Source organism: Pelodiscus sinensis, chromosome 13, assembly GCF_052426305.1.
Source record: "Pelodiscus sinensis isolate ZL-2025 chromosome 13, ASM5242630v1, whole genome shotgun sequence".
NCBI classification, from domain to species: Eukaryota; Metazoa; Chordata; order Testudines; family Trionychidae; genus Pelodiscus; species Pelodiscus sinensis.
Window position 1 is genome coordinate 32241560 of NC_143064.1, and position 21653 is coordinate 32263212.

At 47.5% G+C, this 21653-nt stretch overlaps 1 long non-coding RNA gene across 1 annotated transcript in view; it reads right to left on the reverse strand.

Moving 5' to 3' along the window:
* Positions 1 to 211: 211 nt before the first annotated feature.
* The window catches only part of LOC142831282 (uncharacterized), a 48007-nt gene continuing 26565 nt past the window's right edge, over positions 212 to 21653 (reverse strand). The window contains exons 2-3 of the long non-coding RNA XR_012906995.2: positions 3641 to 3767; positions 212 to 802 (exon numbers count right to left, since the gene is read on the reverse strand). This is a non-coding gene — a long non-coding RNA (uncharacterized LOC142831282). The remainder of the gene's footprint in view (positions 803 to 3640; positions 3768 to 21653) is intronic.

Genomic DNA, 21653 nt, shown 5'->3' on the forward strand with positions numbered 1-21653 from the left:
AGGTCCATCGGGGGGCTGTCCTTATCCAGGACGCCCTGAGGAAGAGCTTCCACCCGCAGGAGCAGTAACAGTCTCCCTGGTGTGCCCCACTGGGGTTTTGTGCCTCATTCCTCCCTCACATCCTTTCACTTACCCCTCCCTACCCCCCCTTCCTGATATAAAATAAAAGACACGTGTTCATGAAAACAAAGTCTCTTTATTGAACAAAACTGCAAGGGGAGGAAAAGCTCAGGGGTTGAGAGTCTTGCCGGCCCAACTGTCTCCCAGCACCATGGGTGTGGGTGCCTTGGCGTCCCCGGGAGTGGAGGGTGAAGGGGGGGAGGGAGAAGTGGGATGGGGAGGAGGAGTGGGAGGAGGAGTGGTAGCTGGGGAGACAGCAGGGCTGGAGTGGCAGGAGGCAGCCATCTCTGCACCAGGGTCTGCAGGTGCTCACAGATGGCACAGCCCTGGGCAAGCTGCTCCCGCCAGCTCTCACCAGAGCTGCAGGTCTTCTTGCACCCAGTGGTCGAGGGTGCAGTGCAGGGCTCACAATGCCCCCAGGTGCTGCCCCTGGTAGTCTTCTTGTACATAAGTCAGCCTGCGGAATGCTAAGGTGCGGGAGGATGTCCTGGGTGGGGTGGTGCGCCCTGCACTCACAGCTGGTGCGGTTGTGGAGAAACAAGAAAAGTGGTCAGTTATCCCTGGGGACCGCGCATGCGCAGAGTGCCCCGTGGCGTTCGCACCTTTTCTGCGTCGCGCGGTCCGACGTGCCAGTTCCTCCTAACCGTCCACAGCCGCAGACGGACTTGGAACACGCTCCCCTCTGAGGAGAAATCGTATTGTTAACTCGTTCGTTCCTTCCCAGTTAGCCCCTTCCCTCATAGTTAGTTAATTGGTATATTAGTTAGTTAGTTCATAGTTTTAAAAAAAAAATCTTTATGGTTCTCTTGCCGTAACGACCTCTGAGGGCTGCTCCTGCCCCTCAAGTTCTTCTTTTCCCTCAGGGACCGCCGCACTAAGCATGCCCAGTTCCCCCGGCTTTAAGAAATGCGCTTCGTGCGCCGACGCCATGCCGGCCTCAGACGGCCACTCCCGCTGTATCCGCTGCCTGGGAGAGGGCCACATTCCCCAGAAATGTGGTCACTGCTTGAAGTTGACCGCCCGGGCGAGACGGGACAGAGAAATGTGCCTGAAGATGTTACTCTTCAATAAGGCGCTTCAGCCCCCGTCATCAGGAGAACGGGCTGAAGGAGAGGCACGGGACTCATCGGGCTTCCCTCCCAAACGGGTGGCGGACAAGCCAGCCAAAGCCCATAGTACCTCGGCACCCAGTCCCGCGCTTTAGGTGCGCTCGGCCGGAATCGGCACCGTCATCTGTAACGCCGAGTCTCCACGCGGCACCGCAACCAGACACGGTGCGGTCTTCGGCACCGAGACACCCAGCACCGTTGTCCCATGCGGCACCGCAGCATACTTCCAGGGCGGACCCGGCACCGAGAGCCGACCCGGCACCGAGAACCGACCCGGCACCGAAGTCCAAGCCGGCACCGAAGGCTGAGGAGCCAGCACCGAGAGAGGATTCGACGACAACCCTCTTTCGAGACCTGGGGACACAGCTTCGCCCCACATACAGAGCACGGCCGCAACGGCCCGCACGGAACACACATTCTGTGCTGCCCCTCCTGCACACTCAGTTATCTCGGCGCCAACTTCTGCTGCACCGAGACACCAAAGCTCAGAGGACGAAACAGCACCACCATCTCCACACCGCCTGGAGGAGGTTTCTGACTCTGCCTCGGTCGTTTCGATTCCCGTGGCTCCCCCATCCACGGGGGTACCCACTAAGGCACAGAGGAAGATGCACCATCCCCGTACGCCTTCCCCCAGTCCCGACAGGGCGGCTTTTTCCCCTGAGCCATCGCTCTCACCTTGCCAAAGACAATGAGACCACCACTACGGCTATTCTTTCACACACCATTATTACAGATCCCCAAGGCACTCTATTACACCGCCAAGTTACCACCGCGCATACTACTCGAGATCTTCATGTCGACATTCACATCGCTCATGATCCCCGGGATCTCCTCCTCACTCCTGTTACTATCGTCAGAGGAGCGCCGCTTCTTACTGTCCGCAATATTCACATCGCGACTCTCATTACTGTGGGTACACCTCGCCCCATCGTGATCGTTCACGCTCCTTCATGAGGCACTCATCAACCTTATCTCCAGAGCGACGTCAATTATACTCGCCAGGGCCAACGACCCAAGACACTATCCCGCTGGCCCAACGTCCCCCAACACCCACCGGGGATGAGTTAACAGCTTCGGTCACGCACGGTGACATCAATCAATCACCCGTCGCAGAGCAGCAACCCGCACCTTCCCCAACAGATGTTTCTTCCTCTTCCCCAGATGACGCGGTTTTTAACAATGAACCTGCGCTCGTGGATGATTATAAGCAGTTCCATGAATTTTTTAAGCGGGTAGCATATTCGCAAAATCTGCGTACCTCCGAGGTGCCTCAGAAGCAACATGCCCTTCTCAGAAATCTACCACACTCTAATAAGCCGAAACTCGCTCTCCCCTTTGATGCCGCGATCCTTGAGATAGCTAATGACATCTGGCAGACCCCGGCATCTGTGCCTCCTACCAACAAATGCACGGACAGGAAGTACTTTATTGAATCCAAAGAAGCGGAATTTCTTTTCACGCACCCCACTCCAAATTCCATCGTCGTCGACGCAGCTCAGCAAAGGGCGAAGTCCGCACAATCAAGGAACTCTGCCGCGGACAAGGAATCCAAGCGTCTGGATTTGCTCGGGAGGAAGGTATACTCCTCGGCCACAGCCACATTGAGGATGGCCAATTATTCCGCCCAACTCACCAATCACGACTTCGATAATTACTCGAAGTTGGTACCCCAATTCAACACTTACCAGATTCCAAGCGGGACACACTGAAATCTATCGTGCAGGAAGGTTACACAACAGCCCATAATGCACTCCAGATATCGCTGGATATTGCCAACTCGGCCTCCCGCACTACGGCGACATCGGTCATTATGTGACGTGCCTCGTGGCTCCACCTTGCTTCGGTACCAAAAGGTCTGCAACCCAAGGTGGAGGACCTTCCATTTGATCGGGCTTCCTTGTTTGCCCAGAACACTGACCAGGTGTTCCATTCTGGAAAAGACTTCCGAACTACTCTAAGAACCCTCGGGATGTACACTCCACCTTTCAGGCGCAGGAGGGCATGGCCATATAACAAACAAAGGCCTTCTTCCTCTTTTTCTACCCAACGCTTCAGGCCCTATGACCAACAGAAACAAAGGCAGCGCCCCCAACATCGCCGCCAGCAACCTAATAAACAGCAGTCACCAACAACCTCGGCAGCAGGTTTGACACCCTTGTCGAGGGTCTGTGCACCATCCCCCTATTGGAGCCTTCGTCGCGAGTAACCAAGCTTTTCCACCGCCACCTAAACCCTTATTGCCATAGCTGGTTCGCCATCACCATGGATCGTTGGGTCAGGGAGATCGTAACCTCTGGACTCGCCATTCCCTTCTCCACTCTACCTCCCTCCAACCCCCCATCCCCGTCCCTTTTCAGGGACTCCTCTCATGATCTTCTGTTGCGTCAGGAGGTCATGCACCTACTTACCATCAGAGCGGTAGAAGAAGTTTCCTCCCAGTTCCGGGGGAGAGGTTTCTATTCCCGGTACTTCCTCACCGAGAAGAAGTCCGGCGGATGGAGACCGATCCTGGATCTTCGCAGCCTCAACCGCCACCTGCGAAAACAAAAATTCAAAATGGTTACTTTGGGCTCCATCATCCCAGCACTACACAAAGGGGATTGGTTTGCGTCCCTTGTCCTCCAGGACGCATATTTCCATATTGCCGTCCATTCAGCTCACAGGCGGTTTCTACGCTTTACTGTAGGCAGCGATCATTACCAATACGCAGTGCTCCCCTTCGGCCTCTCCGCAGCCCCAAGAGTGTTCTCAAAGACCCTGGTAGTCGTAGCTGTGTACCTTCGTCGGGCAGGCATTACCATCTTTCCCTATCTCGATGACTGCCTCCTCACGGGCCCTTCCATACAAGAGACCGAGACCGCAGTTACAGTTACAAGAGGTATTTTCGAGGCTCTTGGACTAATCATCAATCTCCCAAAATCCTCTCTGGTTCCCACGCAAACCATCGAATTCATCGGAGCCAGACTGAACTCTATAACCGCTATGGCGTACCTACCCATGGACAGAGCCGACGTCATCTGAAATCTAGCGAATGTCTTACTTACTGCTCCGGAAGTATCGTGCCTACCTGCCTGAAGCTGTTAGGCCACATGGCTTCTACCACGTACGTCATAGCGCACGCTCGCCTTCATATGCGGTGCCTGCAACATTGGCTTCTCACAACATACAAACCCGATATTACCAATGTCCACACACTCACGCATGTTCCGACCCATGTCAAGGACTCGCTTGTGTGGTGGCTCCATCCTGCCAATACTCTTGCCGGTGTCCCCTTTCGTGCTCAACCCCCATCAATCCAGCTTACCACGGATGCGTCCCATGTAGGCTGGGGAGCACACATACTGTAACATCGGGTTCAAGGCTTATGGTCCCACCAGGAATCCCTAATCCATATAAATTTCCTGGAGCTCAGAGCGGTTTTCAACGCTTTCCGCCACTTTGTCCACCAGATCCAGGGAACCACACTACAGGTCCTCACGGACAACATATGCACCGTATACTATATAAATTGACAAGGCAGAGCCAGATCCAGAACTTTGTGTGCGGAATCAGTACGCCTTTGGAATTGGGCGATTCGCCACAACGTCACGCTCACAGCTTCCTACCTCCCCGGCAGGATCAATACCATTGCGGATGCACTCAGCAGATCCTTCCAATCCCAACACGAATGGGAACTGTTCGATTACGTAGCCCGCGACCTTTTTCAACGGTGGGGCTATCCAGAAATCGACCTCTTTGCCACTCGTGACAACAAGAAGTGTCGCTATTACTGCTCGAGAGCAGGCATAGGCAAGCAATCAAAGGGAGATGCCTTCCTGCTCAATTGGGGGACATATCATCTCCTATACGCCTTTCCCCCAATTCCCCTGAAACCCCAGGTGATAGGGAAAATACTATCCAATGCAGCGACAGTAATCCTGGTGGCTACCTTTTGGCCTCGCCAAACCTGGCTGACGCAGCTCATGCAGATGTCAATATCCCGACCTCAACGACTTCCACAGCTGAGCAACCTGCTCTCGCAACAACGCAGCAATCTCCTCCATCCAAACATCAATCATTTGCACCTGACAGCTTGGCTCCTAACTGGCTCCAAGGCCTAGAGCTGACCTGCTCCCAAGCAGTCAGAGATGTACTGGTACAAAGCAGACGCCAGAGCACTCAGAAATCTTACCTCTATAAGTGGCGTCGCTTCTATGCTTGGTGCCAATCGCAGACCCATTGATCCTCCCGAGGCACATATCCAATGCATCCTAGACTATATGCTTCACTTACAGTCGCAAGGCTTGGCGGTTGCTTCCCTAAGAGTGCATCTGGCAGCGATTTTGGCCTTTCACACTCCGATAGAGGGTTTTTCCGTCTTCTCATACCCACTCACGAAGAGATTCTTTAAGAGTATTTCTAATCTCTACCCATCGCACAGGCCTATCGCAGAACCTTGGGACCTTACCTTTGTACTGGATACTCTTACTCGCCCACCATTTGAACCCCTCGCAACTTGTGATTTGCAAACTCTCACTATCAAAGTTGCCTTTCTCCTTGCAATCACTTCAGCCCGTCGAGTTTCTGAGCTCGTGGCACTCTCCGCCGATCCTCCCTACACACTCTTCACTCAACACAGTGTCTCCCTGAGATGTCACCCTGCCTTCGTGCCAAAAGTTAATTCATCATTCCACATCAATGAGCCTATGGTTTTTCCTACCTTTTACCCTAAACCACATGCTACACCTGACGAAGCGCGCCTGCATACGTTAGACATCAGAAGGGCGCTGGCATTCTACTTGGACAGAACACGTCCCTTCAGGAAGTCCCCGCGATTGCTATTATCAGTGGCGACCCGTTCTAAAGGTCATCAGCTATTATCACAATGCATATCGTCCCATATCGTTAACTGTATCTCTCACTGTTACACCCTTAAGGGCAGGGCTCTACCCTGTCTACCAACAGCACACTCAACCAGGAGCTTGGCTGCCTCCACAGCATTCCTGAAGAACGTCCCCTTACGTGACATATGCCATGCAGCGACTTGGTCGTCGTCATCCATGTTAGCTCAACACTATGCCCTTGACCATCTCAGAGCTGCGGATGTGGCAGTCGCTCAGGCAGTCCTTTCATCTGTGCGCAAATAATTCCGAAGCACGATCAATTGTCAGGGTGACTGCTTCATACTCACCTGTAGTGGAGCACCCACGGGGACATCACTCGAAGAAGAAGAAATTGTTACTCACCTTGTGCAGTAACATCTGTTCTTCGAGATGTGTGTCCCCATGGGTGCTCCACGACCCACCCTCCTCCCTGCTTTGGAGCTCTTGTCTTTCTCTTTTTCAAAAGCTCCGGCTAGGAGGAACTGGCGCGTCGGACCGCGCGACGCAGAAAAGGCGCGAACGCCACGGGGCACTCTGCGCATGCGCGGTCCTCCGAAGGGGGCTACTGCTGGTGAAAACTTTCCAGATTGCGGCGCCAGGACGAGCCCGAGACCTATAGTGGAGCACCCACGGGGACACACATCTCGAAGAACAGATGTTACTGCACAAGATGAGTAACAATTTCTTTCGAAATAAGCCCTCTGCTATTTCGAAATAATTTCAAAATAGTGGTTGGCTTGTGTAGATTCTAGGAAAGTTATTTCAAAATAACTTTGCTGTGTAGACATACCCAGTGAGAGGGTGTTGCTTAGTGAAGACAAAGAACTAGAATGAAGACTCCTGGATTCTGATCCTCAATCTGCTGCTCATTTTGGGGGAAGGGATAGCTCAGTGGTTTGAGCATTGGCCTATTAAACTCACAGCTAGGAGTTCAATCCTTGAAGGGCCATTTAGGGATCTGGGGCAAATCTGGCAAGGATGGTAGTTGGCCCTCCTATGTGGGCAGGGGGTTAGACTCAATGACCTTGCAAGGTCCCTTCCAGTTCTATGAGATAGGTATAGCTCCATTTATAATATATTGTTTTATTTGAACAACTCACTTCTCTCCTTAGATTTTAGATATTGAAAAAATGAGCATGCCAAGGAATGTTTCTAATTCTAATTTAAACCTCTGAGAAATGACAACCAAAACAACAGCCATTGTTTAGTGGGTTGAATGATACAGTTACCTGTTGTGTTTATAGGGCTGGATTGTGACTAGGGATATAATAGTATAGTTGATTAACTGATTAACCGATAAGCAAAAGCTTATAGGTTAATGCTATAGACTACACGCATGTCCCCACCACCTGTTGCACTGGGTCCTGGACCTATCCCTGCTGTGGCTCAGTATTTAAAGTGTATTAGGAGTCAGGCAGACAGGTAGCCCAGCTCAGTTCTGGCTGGTGCTGGGTCTGGGAGTTCAGACATCTCTCTCCCAGACAGGGGCTGCTTGAGGACTATACAATAGTCGACTAACTGATAAGAATTCATGAAGTTAATCGACTACTCAGTTAACTGATATTTAACATCCCTAATTGTGACAAGCCCTAACTCATCCATGGGGGAGTAGGGGCCACAGTAGGCTTCTCAGATCTGAAGGAAGCACAGGGGCTGTTGTCACCCTCAAGCAGTTTTTAGCAAATTACTTTCCCACACAGTATTCAGTGCACTCCATGGTGTCTCCTGGGCCAGTAACACCAAGTTGTACAAAAAATGCACTTTAGACCATAATATTTAATGGGAATTTGATGCTCTGGATGCTTTTCTTTCATTCTTTTTTTAAATCATTAAAAATTCTATGAACAAGGGATGGAGAAATGAGGGTATTGACATTATATCACAAACACTAGGACCAAAATTACTCTTCCCTAGTGTAAGATCAAGAAAGGGGAGAATAATAGCAGGAAAGTGATAGAAATGTAGCCATGTTAGTCTGGGGTAGTTGAAGCAAAATGCAGGACAATGTAGCACTTTAAAGACTAACAGGATGGTTTATTAGATGATGAGCTTTCGTGGGCCAGACCCACTTTTGATCTGAGGAAGTGGGTCTGGCCCACGAAAGCTCATCATCTAATAAACCATCCTGTTAGTCTTTAAAGTGCTACATTGTCCTGCATTTTGCTTCAATAGCAGGAAAGGCATTAGTCACAGGACTGTTTCAGAGCACATCAGCTTATATGTCTTCAGAGTCTATCAACCTCTTTTCTTTCTTTATTCGTGGATGTTTCAGATAATAGATTCTGCCCATGTTCTCCATAAAGTATCGCTAATCTTACATCATTGCATCCCCTGGGATAACATGGAACATAAGATTCACATTGACAGCTCTGGCTGTACTTAGTTTTCTTGTTCATTTGTTACAAAATAATTTTTGTACTTTTTTTATTTCTGTTGCATTTCTCACCCATTTCTTCATGCTGTAATGATGGCACAATTTTTATAGACTTATGTTTGCCATTAGCCTTCAGTTATGCTCAGAATTTTGTGTTAAATCCCTTTTGTCTACTAAATGAGTTTATGGCAGGGTTGGTGGGAGGGGTTGATCCTATTCAGCTGGAAAAGAAAGAGCCCACTCCTTTGACTTAACTTACTAAGATTCTCTATTAAAGCAACTGAAATAAATCAGATTATTAACATCATTAGTAGCAGATGTACAGAGCTTTACAGATTCCAAAGGCTTGCCCACACATTACCCTTTCATCTGCTGTATTAAATTCAGTTCATACAATTATTATTAGTATAGATCTCTTTTTCTTTATTTCTTTTCTATTTTGTCTTTATTCTCTTTTATTAATAACTTATCAATACTGTTCAGGACAGAATTTAAAATATATGAATTATAGAATGATGAGAATACTGTACAATAGAGATATGTTATTTGTAACTAAAAATAAAATTATAATATTTCTGACAGCAGTGAAGGGCAAACTTTAAAAATTAAGGTAATTATGGAAGTGGACAGGACTGAAGAATTCAAGGATCTGAATGAGGAGGGTGCTTAGAATTTGTCAAAATAGCAGAACCCCTGAAGTCTCCATCCAAAGCAAGGGGGGAAATCCATGGGACGTTACAGATCAGAGGTCAACAGCCCCCAGCACGTGCCACAAGTGGCATGCAAGCTGATTTTCACTGGCACGCAGAGCAGGAGCTCAACCTTGCCCTCCCCTCCCCCCACGCAGTGGGAAGCCCGTGCTCTGGATTTAGGCTTAGCCACACTGCTGCAGGCTGGAGCAGCAGCTTCAGCTTCCTGCTGGGGTAGGGAGCGGGAGGGGGCACAGGCTCATCCCTGGGGCTGCCCCTAGGCATGCAGCTACTGGGAGCTAAGGGGTTACCTCCCCCTGCTGACTACAGGCTCTACCTCCTGTTTTGGGAGGGGGCGGGGCTGAACCTACTCCGCAGAGCCAGGGCTGGGCGGCTGGCACACGTGGCACTCTGTGCTGCTCCCTGCAGGTTGTGGGGAGGGGGACAGAGAGCCCCTCCTCAGCATCCCACTGAGCCCAGCCGGACTGGAGCCAGCTCTAGGCAGCTCCGGGCTGTGCCTGCCCCAGAGCTGCAGGCAAAGGGCTGGGCTAGACAGGGAAGGGTCTCTGCCCCTCCCTCTCCCACCTCTCCTCACCCCAGTGCAACTCCCAGGGGGCTGTGAGTACCAGCACTGCTAGCCTGCCAGTGAATGTGCTGGAGGCACAGTGATGTGGAGGCAGGAGGAGGGGTGAAGGAAAATACAGAAGCAGGGTAGGAGGGGGTAGGGATTACACTGAGGGGGATGGGTTGATGCCTGGGATCGAGGCTGGAGCAGAGGGAATATGTGGGGGGGGGGTAAAATTTTACTTTGCAGAAGCTGCAGTTTCCTTTACTCCCCACTTCTTTGCCTCCCTCCCCAACTAGCTATTTGGCTGCATTCTCACGCTCACACCTTTTCTGCATTACTCCACCAACTCCTTCCCACCCCCAAACTCCTTCTCGTAAAACCACCCCACACTCTCACCTGCCGCCAAACTCCCTTCCAGACTCTGGCCTTCTCACCTCATCCTGCACCCCATCTCCCGACCAGATCCTGCATCCTTGTCCCACTCATTGGCAGCCTGGTCCCACACATTGAACCCCTCATTTTTGTTCCCACTCCAGAGCCTAAGGGGGTCCAGAAAATCCACTAACTCTGGAACCCCAGAAAAGTAAATATGGTCTTTGGGAAGCCCGGACACTTAGTCCTCTCTGTCCCTTCTCCTTACCCCGTGGGGGTGGAGTGCCAAAAGAGTGAGGTGTCTCTGTTGGGGGCCACATCAGTGAGGATTGGGGGTTTTGGAGGAGTTGGTTTTTTTTTTTTGCTTCTCACTTGTGTGGTCCCAATTGATTTTTCTGTGGGTCAGTGACTCCCAACCCAAAAAAGGTTCCCCACCCCTGTCATAAATAAAGAAAATATTGAAACCTTTTGTATTGGACATAATATTTTACTTTAATTAAAATGAAGGTTGATCAACTAACATGAGAATGTTAAAATGCTTAATCTGTTTAATCATTTAAATTAAACCATTCTCCCCAGCTGCAGCACTAGCAAAATGGCTCGGGCATAATTATATAATTAACAGTGAGTTTCCATTAGCAACTGGTAGTCCTCAGAAAGGTTTACATTGACCCAGGTGTACCACAAGGCATGCAGTGGAAAGAGCCTCTTCCCCCTCCCAGGAAAGTGGTACAGCCCAGGGCAGGATAGCATTCAACCAGACAGTCCAGTTTTTGGGCCCTCTGTCCAGTAAAAAAATTCAGAAAATACTGGACATGTGCAATGTTTTCTGGCTGGGTGCCTGACGGAAGCCTGGCAGGGATAGGGGGAGTGGCTCGGAGCTGGGGCGCGATCGGCGCTGGGAGCCTCTGGTTGCATCTGACATAGGAGTGACGCCTTGGGGAGGAGGAGAAGCCCCGTCCATGCTCCTGAGCGCTGTTCAAGCGCGTTGTGGAGCCATAGCTGGGCTCGCTCATGCTTTGCCGGGACTGTGCGCAGGACAGGCAGCTCCCTGGGACCTACCTGTGACCGAGTCAGTCCTGCTCCCCACTGGCTGATTCTCTTCCCACCTCCCCCCCATTTCACCAACCAGCCCTGCTCTCCCCAACCCCCTCCTGGCCAGCCCTGCTTCCTGCTGGCCGGTTCTCCTCCTCCCGATCTCCCCCAGCCAGCCCCACTGCCCCCGACCTCCCCCTCGCCAGCCCTGCTTCCTGTCCTCCCGGCCAGCCCTGCTCTCCCCTTCCCTCCCTCCCCCAATCAAGTGTGTCCGGTATTTTCTTTGAAGCTACCTGGTAACCCTACAGCCAGCTAGCTAGGTAAAGGCTCAGGGAAGGTGTAAGTGAGATCCAAGAGGGAGTAGACTTAGACTGCTAATTAGAGGATCTGTGAGCTGGAACATGGAGTAGAGGTCAGGCCTGGCTTCTCTTACCAGCTGCTGGGGAGGTAGTACTACTGGGACAGGGAACTGGAAGAGTCACTTTGGGACAGGGAAGTGAGCATGAGAGTGAGCTGATTCATGGAAGTGAGCATGAGAGCTGCCTGATGCTGCAAGGGGCAGTAGCTTCTGAAAGACTATCCTGGAAGGGTACGTCTAAACTACATGCCTCCGTCGACGGAGGCATGTAGATTAGTTTATTCAAAAAAGGGAAATGAAGCGGTGATTTAAATAATCGCCACTTCATTTAAATTTAAATGGCTGCCACGCTGAGCCGACAAACAGCTGATCAGCTGTTTGTCAGCAGATCGGGGCAGTCTGGACGCACCGTGGTCAACAAGGAAGCCTTTGTCGATCGGTGCAGGTAAATCTGGTTTCACGAGGCATACCTGCGCCAATCGACAAAGGCTTCTTTGTCGACCGCGGCGCGTCCAGACTTCCCCAATCTGCCGACAAACAGCTGATCGGCAGAGCGGGGCAGCCATTTAAATTTAAATGAAGCCGCGATTATTTAAATCGCGGCTTCATTTCCCTTTGCCGATCTGTCTAATCTACATGCCTCCGTCGACGGAGGCATGAAGTCTAGACACACCCGAAGGGAAAACCACCTGTTAGGTGTCAGTCAACCTAACATCACTAGTCCCCAGAAGCACTACAAGGAGGTGCTCTCAAGCAGCATGTAGAGCAGCCTTTCACACAGGATATTATGAGAAAGTAGAAAGCCTTAAGAACAGAAGATGGGAAGGATGAGCAAGGAAAGCTACCTTTTTGGAGGGAGAAAGTGAGAACTACCAAAACCCTGGCAAGGAAATTAAAACCATGAGTGTAAGGTTTTATAACCATGTAAAGGAAACCAGGAAAGAGTTGGGACTGTTAAAAGCTGAGATTAAAGATGATCTAGGCATAACTAAATACCTAAATGGAATACCTTTCCACCCCTTTAAATAAATGTAACGAGGATTTTACCTTTACCTAAAGGTAATAAAGGATTGGGTAGTAGCAGGATGGGTAGTAGGAATTATGCTATGGAAGTAGAAATCACTACATCTGAGGTGGAAGCCAAACTCCAGCAGCTTAATGAGACCATTCAGGGAGTCCAGAAAACCTCCATCCAAAAATATTAAAGGAATTAACTCATGAAATTGCACACTCAATAGTAAGGATTTTAAATGGATCTGCAAACTTGGGGGGTTATACCCTGTGTCTGGATGATTAATATTTCTACTAAGGGTTGGAGAAAAGCGATGCAGGAAACTACAGACTGTTAGTTTGACCCCACTTGCATGCAAGGTCTTAGAAAAGTATTGAAAGAAAAGTTGTTGAGGACACAGGGGAACAGCAATTGGGATAAAGAACAACATGGTTACAAAAGGTAGACTGTGACAGGCCAACTCTCTTTATTTGAGAAGATAGAGGATTCCTTTTAAGCCAAAATGCAGGAGATCTACTAGGAGTTCAGTAAGGATTTGATACATTTTCACATGGGAAATTAGTTAAATTGGAGAAGATGGGAATTTTTATGAGAATTGAAGGGTGCTAAGGCACTAGTTAAAGGGGAGACTACATTGGATCACACTGAGAGGTGAATTGTCAAGATGGAGAGAAGTTACTAATGGAGTTCCTCAATGAGTAGTCCCAAGACCAATTTAATTTAACATCTTCATTAGTAACCTTGGCACAGCAAGGAGGAGTGTACTAATAAAACCTGTGGATGATACAAAGTTGGAAGACACTGCCAATATGGAGTAGCACTGCCACATACAACATCTGAACAACCTTGAAAACTAGAATAATAGGAAGAAATTTAATGTGCAAAGTGTAAGGGCATACTGATAGGAAATGACAGCAAGATTTTTTTGTTATAATCTGATAATTTTTCATTTGGCCTCAACTGAGGAGAAGAAGGTTCTGGATGTTACAGTTGATCACAAGAAGACTAAACCATCAATGTGATGCAGCTGTGAAGAAGGCTAATGCAATCCTAGGATGCTTTGGGCAAGGTATTTCTGGTACAGAGAGGAAAATGTCCATATGCAACATTATCCATCTGGAATACTGTGCGCAATTTTGGTTTCCTGTGGTTAAGAAACCATTAATTCAAACTGGGACAGGTGCAGAAAAGGGCATCTTGGTTAATTAGAGGAATGGAAAAACCTCCCTTACGAAAGGAGACTCAAAAGAGCTTTGAGTTGTTTAGCTTAACCTAACCATATAAAGACTATGAGGCAATATGGATTGCTCTCTATAAATCCATCATAAATACAAGGAAAGGGGAGGGGAGAGGTGTTATTTAAGTTAAGCACCAAAGTGGACACAAGAGCAAATAGATATAAACTGGCCATCAAGAACGTTAGGCTTGAAATTAGATCAATGTATTTAATCAGAGGAATAAAGTTCTGAAACAGTCTTCCATGAGGAGAGGGGATGACAAAAAGTAGGGACGTTAAAATACATTTATTCAGGTAAACGTGTAACTGCTGAAATTTTCTGTGGTTACACATTTACATGGGGGGCGGACGTGGCTCCCCAGGAGCGGGTGCACACGGGGAGCCAGTTTTTGTCAGCTCCTTGCACGTACCAGCTCCTGCAGAACCACTTGCCTGCTCCTCCCCATGCTGCTGCTTCTGTATCAGAGGTGACAGTGTGGGGAGGCAGGCAGCTCTGTGGGAGCCTGTATGCATGGGGAGCTGGCTTAAAAGCTGGCTCCCCACATGTGCTAGCTCCTGCCTGCCCCCATCACTGCTTCTGATTGAGGCGGCAGTGTGTGTCTGTAGGGGGAGAGAAGGGGTGACTGCGTGTAACTGTGTGTACATTTACACTTTCACATCCCTAATAAAAAGCTTAACTGGCTTCTAGACTGGCTTCATATGTACAGAGAGGGTGATGAGCATACAGTTGTATATACATCTGCAATCACTAGTAGCAAATAGCCCAAATAATCAATGATGGAATGGGAATTTATGACAGAAAATTCTCTCCCAGATGTGTGTCTGGTAAATCTTGCCAAAATACTCAGGGTCCAACTGACCACCACATTTGGGGTTAGGAAGGAATTTTTCCCCAGGTCAGATTGGCAGAGACCCTGTTTTTATTGTGTTTTGCCTTTTGCCACAGCATGGGATAAGAGTCACTTGCAAGTTTAAACTACAGGTTGAACCTTCCTGGTCCGGCACCCTTGAGACCCGACTGCTTCCAAACCTGGCATTTTGTCAGACCAGGGAAGGTCAATGCCAGCTCCCCTGCTGCTGGCAGTTGCTTGGCTCTGCTCTGATGGCAGCAGAGAGACTGGCATTGACAGACTGGAGACTGGGGGGTGCACTTGGGGGATGAGGAAGCGTGGCTGTGGAGCCCTGCAGCAGGGGGCTAGGAGCATAGCCCTGTGGCCATGGAGCTGTGCCCCTGGCCCACCTGGAGTTAGGATGCTGCAGACGAGCTATTTGCAGCACTCTGATTGCTCTGGGAGGGCAAGAGACCAGTTACTGAGAGCAGGGTCCCCAGCATTTCCCCATGAGTGCTGTAGTCCTGGAGCACTCATGTATCCCAGACTGGGGATGTCTGACAAGGGAAGTCAGGTTTATAGAGATCCAACCTGTAGTGTAAATGGCAGCTTCTCTGTAACTTGAAATCTTTAACATCATGATTTAAGGACTTCAGTAACTCAGCCAGAGATTATACATCTATTACAAGACTGGGTGAGTGAAACAATATACAAGAAGTCAGACTACAAGATCATGATGATCCCTTCTGGTTTTAAACTCTGAGTTTGTGAGAGAATAGCTGCAGTTAAAGCTGGTAATAAGTGAGAGGGAAACAATTATTTATTATTTTAAATTGAGATAAGAGCACCCAACTATTTCACGTGGCCTTAACCACTTTTTCTAGCTCTGTTTTAGCTGAAGTTTTGCTATCATTTCTGGCCACTGTCGTTAATTTCCTCTGTTAGTAAAACAGGGAGAGTGTAGATGGGCAAATCCATAGCATAACTTTGGTGACCTATGTTCAGCTCTTCAAATGTATTTAGGCACTTAACACCCATTGATTTCACAGTTGAGGATCTGGACCCTAAAAACCAATCCTGCGAGGTTCTGAACAGCCTCCACTCCCACTAAATTGAAGGGAAGCTGAGAATGCTCAGCATCTCATAGGATTGAGCCTTTATTTTAATCAGAAATCTGGTTGTTAGGGATTCCATGTATTCCTATCATACCTTTTATATGGGGCAAGTGATTTTTGATGTTCAAACCACTGCTCAGACACCCCCCCCCCCCACACACACACACATTCCTGAAACATTTCACTCACCCATCCACAAAAACTCTGTAGCATTGCCCATTGCTCCACCATTTGGCTCAGCTCTGATTACACCCAACACCGTGCTGCCGTTGACTTCAGTGGGAAGATACACATGCTCAGCATTAAGCACAGGCTTACTTGCTTTGCAGGGTAACTGCTAAAGTGAGTGTACCATACCTTGTAGATCGAATACTCAGAAGTGAAGTTTATTTTATTCTACATAACTGTATTCATATTTTTAGGGGAATGATGCTTTTGTGTCTAAAGTGTACCCTGTAAACATGGTGCATGGTATGGTACAGTAGAAACCATAATTACTCTGTGGTAAGTTTCTGATCCAAATAATTCCATTAATCATGCTTTAAACAAAATTTGCTGGGTATTCCATATGGAAGGCGGAGAGCCGTATAGGTTTGATTTCCTGATCATTCTGATATGCTGAAGGATGCTCCAGGATACGCTGAAATCATAGAATACTAGGACTGGAAGGGCCCTCTTAGGTCGAGTCCAGTCCCCTGCTCTCATGGCAGGACCAAATACTGTCTAGACCATCCCTGATAGACATTTATCTAACCTACTCTTAAATATCTCCAGGAATGTACTGGATTTATCTTTTGGTAAATGAGTAAGGTAAAGACATGCATATAGTGCACTGCAGGTGTTGAGAGATCCAGATACAGTTCTAGTTTAAGCCGAGCAACAGACATTCAGTTATATAAAGGCAGTCATTTGAGGATTGGTAGCTATAAATGACAAATAGTAGAGGGATAAGTAAGTGCTGAAGTCTTGGGTTCAGAGAAGTAGGATTTTTCATTCTTATGAGAAAGTCCAGGATATCTGTTTCATCAAACAAAATACAGGACTATGTAGCACTTTAAAGACTAACAAGATGGTTTATTAGATGATGAGCTTTCGTGGGCCAGACCCACTTCCTCAGATCAAATAGTGGAAGAAAATAGTCACAGCCATATATACCAAAGGATACAATTTAAAAAAATGAACACATATGAAAAGGACAAATCACATTTCAGAACAGAAGGGGGATGCGGGGGGAGTGGGGAAGGAAGGTGAATGCCAGTGAGTTAATGATATTAGAAGTGGGGAAGGGTAGATGTCTGTGAGTTAATAGTATTAGAGGTGATAATTGGGGAAGCTATCTTTGTAATGGGTAAGATAGCTGGAGTCTTTGTTAAGTCCCCTGCGGAGAGTATCGAATTCATGCTAAAATTTGACACTCTCCGCAGGGGACTTAACAAAGACTCCAGCTATCTTACCCATTACAAAGATAGCTTCCCCAATTATCACCTCTAATACTATTAACTCACAGACATCTACCCTTTCCCACCTCTAATATCATTAACTCACAGACATTTACCTTCCTTCCCTCTCCCCCCCCGCATACCCCTTCTGTTCTGAAATGTGATTTGTCCTTTTCATATGTGTTCATTTTTTTAAATTGTATCCTTTGGTATATATGGTTGTGACTATTTTCTTCCACTATTTGATCTGAGGAAGTGGGTCTGGCCCACGAAAGCTCATCATCTAATAAACCATCTTGTTAGTCTTTAAAGTGCTACATAGTCCTGTATTTTGTTTCAGCTACACCAGACTAACATGGCTACATTTCTATCACTATGTTTCATCAAAGTGCACAATCATTCTATTTCAACAGCTGTAATGCCCAGCAGGAATTTCCAGTAGTAACAGATGCAGTTATGTAAATAAGTCAATAGCTTCTTACTTCTACATTTTTAATAACACAATTTTTTGGCAGCATAACAAAAGACTCCCTCAATATTTTACTTCCTCAGTCAGCAGTTCCCTGCAGCAAGTGGCAAGATATTCTTGCTCCCAAAGTCTCCTCCAAATTAATATTTCCCTCTTCCCCCAGTTAATTCCACGTGTTCCTCTCCCCTTAAAAATAAAATCATCTCATATAGACAAATCTATCAATCCTTCTAACTCAATTCAATTAACTGTATACTGTATCTCCTTTACCATCACTTATGGAAATGTTGTCTGTGCTTCCCTTACCTGACAGCTATTCCTCACATCTACAGAGATAACAGCAATGTGTGGGTCATGCTGATAATGTGCTGATAATGGTTATCAGGTCAGGAGCACCAGAACAGAAGAAGCCAGGAGGCCATGGTTCCATGGGAGGACCTATGCCTTTTACCATCCATAAGGGTGAACAACTTAGGGAGGAGGTGGAGAGGAGCAGGGGATGGGACCTCAGAACAAGGGGTGGTGTGAGGGCAGAACCTCAGGAGAATGGGTGGGATGTGCCCCTTGGTGACTAATTATTAATAATAAATTCTTCTAGGAAAGATCAAGCAATAGCCTAAGCAGAACATATTAAAAAATATGGTCCTCAGATGTTTAATTCATTTTTAAATCCTCCAAGAAAAAAATAATGCACTGAAAGATTTTCATTCCTCTCAACTTTAATCTCATTTAATCTTTAAACCTACATTTGGTTTCCTAAAACACCAATGATCTTTTGTATATAGCCATGGTAATCTGTTTTAATAGCTTTTGACAAGGAATATTCTTGTAAAACGCTGAATCCCAGTGGGCTCAACATACACACATTTTTATGGAGCTTCTGATGCTGCTGTATCAAGTGAGTGTGTAATGTGGCCCCTTCTCACAAGTAAGTCTTTGGTATTTGGTGTTAAAGCCCCTGCTCCTGGAATCCATTGGTTTAGTTGAGAACAAAAGCTTTCATTTTAAATGTTTTTAGCTTTCAGGAGATGGGAGGAAAACTGAATAACAGAACCAGTGTTCACTCTAAGGGCTTGGAAATCAATGGGCAAACAAAAAGAACCTGGCATATAATATATTTTTCTAAAGTTTAGTTATTTGTCTTTTAAAAAGCCAAAGTTATGATTTCTGCTGGCTGACTCATGGCTTCTAAACACCTGGGATTGGCAATATTGGGTGTGTCTCCCTGTCGTGATGAGGGTTCAAGCGAGGAAGTAAATCTTCAGTGGAAGGTAGTGAAGAATTGGGAAAAGGGATCTCTAGGCTTTCTTCCAGTACTGTTTTTTTAATCATTCACATCTAAGAGTGGTGGGAGACATGGGAAGAGATTTCCATTTTGCAGCACTCATGTCAGAGGCAGTCCCCTCCCCCCACCTTACCCCCCCAGAGTGTGGTAGCCATCCAGCTGTCAAAGTCATGGCTACTTTCATGGGGAGTGGAATGTGCTGTGAAAAAAAAGTTACTTGATAGTGAAAATGAGTGTGTGGGCGTGCGGGAGGGTTACAGGTTAAAGAATTTTGCATGTGCGGCTGTGGGGGGTGGGTCTTCCATGAACTTCTGTTCTGACTTGCATCTCCCTAGCTCTTCTTTGTTCCCTTTTCTCTGTTTGAAGCATTGAATGCCACAACACATACTTGACCAGATCCTCCCTTATCTTCTGAGGGTTTTTTCCTTGGTTGACAGAGTCTGTCTGCAGGGGACCATGCCTGACTTCTTAAAGTCTGGTCTGGAAAAGTAACTATTAACTATAGTGCGTGGTATCCAACACGCTAGCCACATGTGGCTATTTGGCTGGTTTAGTGTGGCTAGTTTGCTATAGCAGTAGCCACTATTGTGGTTACTGCTTTAGTACTGGTTGGACACCACAGCAATAAAGTGACAGTACTTTTCTTGATCAAGATTGTAACATTCACCAATATGAATCTCTCTGAATAAAATGGGTCACTCTTCTTATTACCCTCGAGGCAACACAGATCTCTACAGACACTTTGATGGTGGAAAAGCTTAAAAGGAGGGTTGAGTATGGGTCCCCAAGAAAATACAGTCCATGATTGCACAGCAGGTGTATATGGAAACAATTTGTGATAACCCTACACTTCTCCACAGGCTGCCATTACTCTGGCTGACATACCCTTGCTGAAGGTTAACAGGCAAACCCAGACTCTGCATCTGAATGAGAGGGGGGAGGGATAGCTCAGTGGCTTAAGCATTGGCCTACTAAACCCAGGGTTGTGAGTTCAATCCTTATGGAGGCCATTTGGGGCAAAAATTCATCAGGGGTGGTACTTGGTCCTGCTGTGAAAGCAGGGGACTGGACTCAATGACCTTTCAAGGTCCCTTCCAGTTCTAGGAGATAGGTGATCTCCATTATAAATAAAAAAGTGGGGAGCAGCCTGCTCCTTATGCACCCAAACTGTGTGCCACCTTGGTACCAGCAGCACAATATGAAGAATGGTTTGGGAGAGTGTTGTGCACAACAGGGGATATGGCAGCCCTGCCATGGAATCCCCATGAGAAAAATTAGTAAGTAAAGTACATCAGGCAAAGCTTCAACACCATCTCCCAGGAAGAGTCTCTTGATATCTCTGTGTACTTTGAAGCTCTGGATGAAACACATATCCAGTCCAGGCATAGCTACCTCAGAGAAAATATAGCCTTGGGTCACTTCACACTGCCTACCTCACCTCCACTTCCACCCCACTACAATACACAGCAACCTACTGTCCAGCATGGCCACCACCCCAGCTGCACTTGAGCAACTTACTGCCTCATATGGCCACCACCAGCACTGCTCTCCCCTCCCCCTCAACCTGCAGAGCTTACCCTGCATCTTTCTTACTTCATGACCCTGTATCTCTTTCCTTGCTTTATGCTCCATGTACAGTTGCTGAGCATCCTCACAAACATCAGGACTTGAGAACAGTTCCTCGCTGCCTGGTGCGCAGGTCATCACCAGATTGAGCCCCATCTCGGGACTACTTCCATCTCTTCATCAGTAACTTCTGTCTCTGGGCTAAGTCTCGTTTCTGACTCTGTGCTATGGGAAATATCCACACTCTTTTTGAGTGTGGACATGCAGTCCCCACCCAGGATTGTGTCTAATTCTTTATAAAAATGGCATGTCTTGGTGTAGCACCAGACTGACTATCTGCCTCCTTTGCCTTCTGGTACGCCTGTCAGTTTTCCTTTATTTTGGCTCTGTATTGTAGGGTGTCTTGCTCATATCCCTTCTCACACAGGGCTCAAAGAATGTGACTGTATGTGTCCCAGTTCCTGTGGGTCACTCACAGCTCTGATTGCACTGATTCTTCACCCTACATACTGATAAAATGCAAAAGCTCTGAAGCACTCCAAGTAGGAGAGTGTCTTGAGCTAGAGTAACCCCTGTTTCCCTGAGAAGATGCAATGAGGACTATTATACATTGAACCAGACACCAGGAAATTAATTTTAAAGTTCTTGGAGTTTGCAGGTGGAAGGGACACATTTGTTTACATTGCTGCAGAGCAGCAGAGTTCAAAGCACTGGCCAGAGTCACTAATCCCGCATTGTGGGAAACATAGAAACGTTCAGTTAACTCGACAGAAAACCTACTGTAGTACATTCTGCATGATCGTCGACAGGAAAGGAAGGGGCAGAAACAAAAGACTGGAAGTTTTTTGTCACCAAAACTAGGCGCTTGTCACAACTTTTGCCGTGTTGCAGTATGAATGCTCTCCAGGTTTTGTTGCCAAAAGGATTTTTGGTGACAAAAGTTTCCAAGGTAGACAAGGCCTCAGAGAACTTGACCTCTTTAACAAGCAGACATGGCTTTAGCATTTTAGAATAGGCTTATGAGCCAATCTGTTGCCATCTTTCTCCTCCCCAACACAATTCCTGTCCACCATTATCATAGTATGAGGCATAGTCCCAGCCTCAGGATTGCAGTGAAATCAGTGACTTGGGCTGACCACTTATATTAAAAATATAGGACAGAGGGCTCTTTAGGGTGTTCACCAGTCTTCTGCTGTGGAAATACAGCTCA